Here is a 3510-nt window from a genome sequence, read left to right on the forward strand (position 1 = left end):
GAGCAGAGCTTCTCAAATTCAATGCATATACAAATTGCCTGGGGGTCTTGTTAAAATGGCCAAGCTGATTCCGAAGGTCTGGGCTGGGCCTGACCCTCTGCATTTCTAACAAGCTCCCAGATGACACTGATGCTACTGGTCCAGGGACTACACTATGAGAATCAAGGCCTATACTTAGGGAATAAGAATGAAGTGTTTTTAGTGTCCTGGATTTTTGGTCCTTGGCCTACATATGATCCTTGAAATCTGCCCAGATGTAGGCATGCTTCTGGTGTGTGGGAGCATGGGGAGTTGCTGGACCAGGTAAAAGCACTGCCTCACGGTCATTGAATATTACTGTCTGGCAGGTACTGTTCTAAGTCGGTTATGTGTAGGGGTCATTGGAAACCTGTCACAATTCTGAAAGGTAGGCATTATTATCATTCCCATTTTATAGATAAGAAAACGTAGCAAATTCCTTGAAGATATAGGATGTGGTGGAACAAGGATTCTAATCTGAGGCAATTACAGGCACATTGGGCTGTTTGTATGCCTGGGATTGGGGGTACATGCAGTCCTGTCTTTTTCTGGACCATTTGCCCATCCTCTCCTGATATTTTTTCTTTTATGAATACTATAAAAGTGGAAATAATACATACTTCACTAGCTTGTATTAAGGGGTGAATTAAAACATGCATATGAAACACTCAGCATAGTGTCTGCACACAGCAAGTAGATCAGTAAGACAGTATTATTCATTTTAAATAATTGGTTCTCAGACAAATGAAATTCCAGAGGTTCTAGAACTAGACTTTCTTTTCTCTCTACTCCAAAAAATTCCTTAGTATTCTTATGCAAGCTGGTTAGGAAGATGTTGAGGTATGAGAATTTTTATTGCTTATTTGGGAAAATTTTTGCTTTTGTTTGTTTTAATATGGCTTTCTTTCTTCCTCTCCCCCCCACCCCCCACCCCCCACCCCCCGTGCCAAGGGACTGAAAGTAAAAGTTTCTGTTTTTTATCCAGGTCAGAGAACTGGACACATGGTAGGCAGAGGATGCTAAGTGGATCTTCTTGAGGTTCCTAATGCCAACTCCAGGTGAATCCCCAGGAGATAGGGACACACGACCCTAACAGCTATTAATGGACTACCTGGCTTAATGTCCATCAGGGATCACCAATCCCAAACCATAACTGGTTATTAATAACCACATCTCCTCCCTTTTTCTCTAGATAGCATGACCTTTGGGAAAAGGCATCTATAAAAGAAACAATATATTTAGCTCTGTGTTAAATACAAGTCCCTGATGGTGCATGTTAAGATTATGTTGATTCATTGTAATGGTTTTTCTCTGAAATAACTTCAAATAACTTTAAATTATTATCTTTTTCTCATTTTCCTTCTATGTCAAAATTCTAATAATTACTACTATCATTATCATCATTTTGCCATTTTGATCCTTAATTTGCTGAGTGCTGAGCAATGTCTCAATGCCTCCATGAGTACAGGGCTTAAACTCAGTGAGCTATTGTCCAAATAAAGTTTGGCCGTGGACAAGTAAGAATTAAGTGAAATAAATTTAACTGAATGAGATTGAATAGAAACCATAGCTTGTCATCCTTTGTTCTTCTTGGTGCACCTTTGGGCCTGAGATGAGATGAGTTTTCAGTATTTCACTGCCAAGTATGGAAAAGGTAGAACAGCTGGGAGACTGGCAAATCTATTTACAAGGAAGTAGAGGGAACCATTTTTATTGAATTCTAGAATATTAGATCTATAAAGAACATAGATTTTATAAACCATTCTCCGCCCCCAGCACTTTATTTATTTATTTATTTATTTATTTTTAACCTCAGATGTTTTAATAGAGAGATCTTATTCACTGTTTACAGGATTCTCTGATGAAAGTGGCCTGGTCACTAGCCAGGTGACCCAAATGACACCAAAATCCCAGGGCAGCTCAGGGGCCATTAAAGTTGACAGTCTTGGCTGGCTTCACCTCATCCATTTCAGAAGACAGCCAGCGGTACGTGCGATGACGCTGCAGCACCTCGATGGCCTTCAGTTCCAGGGGTGTGGCCTGAATACCATGGTCTTCCAAGCCAGGCAAGTGAGGCAATGTCATGTCGGTGATGTGAACCCGCTCCACTTTATCCCTCGTTGTCCAGGGCTCAAGTGGACTGATTTCAAAGAATCGTGCTACCAATTGATAGGCAAAACGTGGCAAAGGGTATGGGAGGAAGGGTCTGTGAGCCATACCAAAGACATACTGCACCAGGTCAAAAAGGAGGTATCGATTGGGCCCAACAAAGGCAAAAGTTTTCCCTCTGGCATCTGGCTCCTTAACTGCATTCACAATTCCTTTGGATACATCTACCACATATACTGGTTGTTTCACTGTCTTCTTGCCCAAGGACAGAAGAGGTACACCACCAAAACAGCGCATATTTGCAAAATAATTGAGGTATCTATCCTCTTGTCCAAAGATGTCTGACGGCTTTATGATAGTGGCTTCTGGAAATGCATCTCTCACTTCTTTCTCTCCAACAGCCTTATTTCTCAGATATCGAGAAGTACTTTTAATATCAGCATTCCGATGTGAAATGTGAATAAATTTTTCAGTTCTGGCTTCCTTGGACACCTGAGCAATTGCTTGGGGAATTTTCACAAAAACATCCTCAAAATCAAAGTTTTTGGTTTCCCAGTCTCGCCCAACAAGATTGATGTGCTCGACTGTTCTTCGGATAGAATCTTTGTTTCTCATATTCCACTCCAGAAAGATAATCTGGCCCAGGTCACCCATAGGACGAAGGTGCATGTAGTCACATGTATCACACCAATAGGGTATGATTACCTGTGACCCCATACGCCCAAGATGGTTGACAACATATCAGCCCAGGAATCCTGTTGCTCCAAACACAGTGGCCACCACCCCACTGACTGAGGAACGCCCACTTCTCCCATGAGGTATGAGCGCATGGTGAAGCTGGCGCTGGGTGGGCCGTGAAGCACCGCTGTGGCTAATGCAGTAATAGAAGAACATGACATTGGCAGGACCCAGACAACCCCGGGGGTGAGCGGCAGCCGCCATCTTCTCCCACCCGCCCCCAGCACTTTAGCTGGGGAATGAGGAAACTGAGGCTCCCAGCCTTGGGCAAACTACGGCCCGCGGGCCGGATCCGGCTGTTCTATCCGGTTCTCTTGCTCTCCCCTCTGCTCCTTTACTTTGAATTTATATTAGTTCACACAAACACTCCATCCATGCTTTTGTTTCGGCCCTCCGGTCCAGTTTAAGAACCCATTGTGGCCCTCGAGTCAAAAAGTTTGCCCACCCCTGAACCTGATGTCATACTGCTAATTAATTAATGGTCAAGGAAAAAATAGAAATGTAATCCTTTTTTACACTTTTAAGCAGCAATTTTGTTTATGGCTCTTATTCCAAACCATTATTCTAGGCATACTAGGGAAGACTGTTGCAGTTGCTGTGACATTTGAATTATATAGGCTATGTCAGGGGTGGGCAAACTTTTTG

At 42.8% G+C, this 3510-nt stretch overlaps 1 pseudogene across 1 annotated transcript; it reads right to left on the reverse strand.

The window, feature by feature from the left end:
• Window positions 1–1938: 1938 nt before the first annotated feature.
• On the reverse strand, window positions 1939–3069 carry LOC308246039 (NADH dehydrogenase [ubiquinone] 1 alpha subcomplex subunit 9, mitochondrial-like; annotated as a pseudogene). Its single transcript has one exon. The product of its transcript is annotated as an NADH dehydrogenase [ubiquinone] 1 alpha subcomplex subunit 9, mitochondrial-like (transcript).
• Window positions 3070–3510: the final 441 nt, after the last annotated feature.

The sequence above is a fragment of the Plecotus auritus genome (genome assembly GCF_963455305.1).
Source record: "Plecotus auritus genome assembly, chromosome: 4".
Classification (NCBI taxonomy): Eukaryota; Metazoa; Chordata; class Mammalia; order Chiroptera; family Vespertilionidae; genus Plecotus; species Plecotus auritus.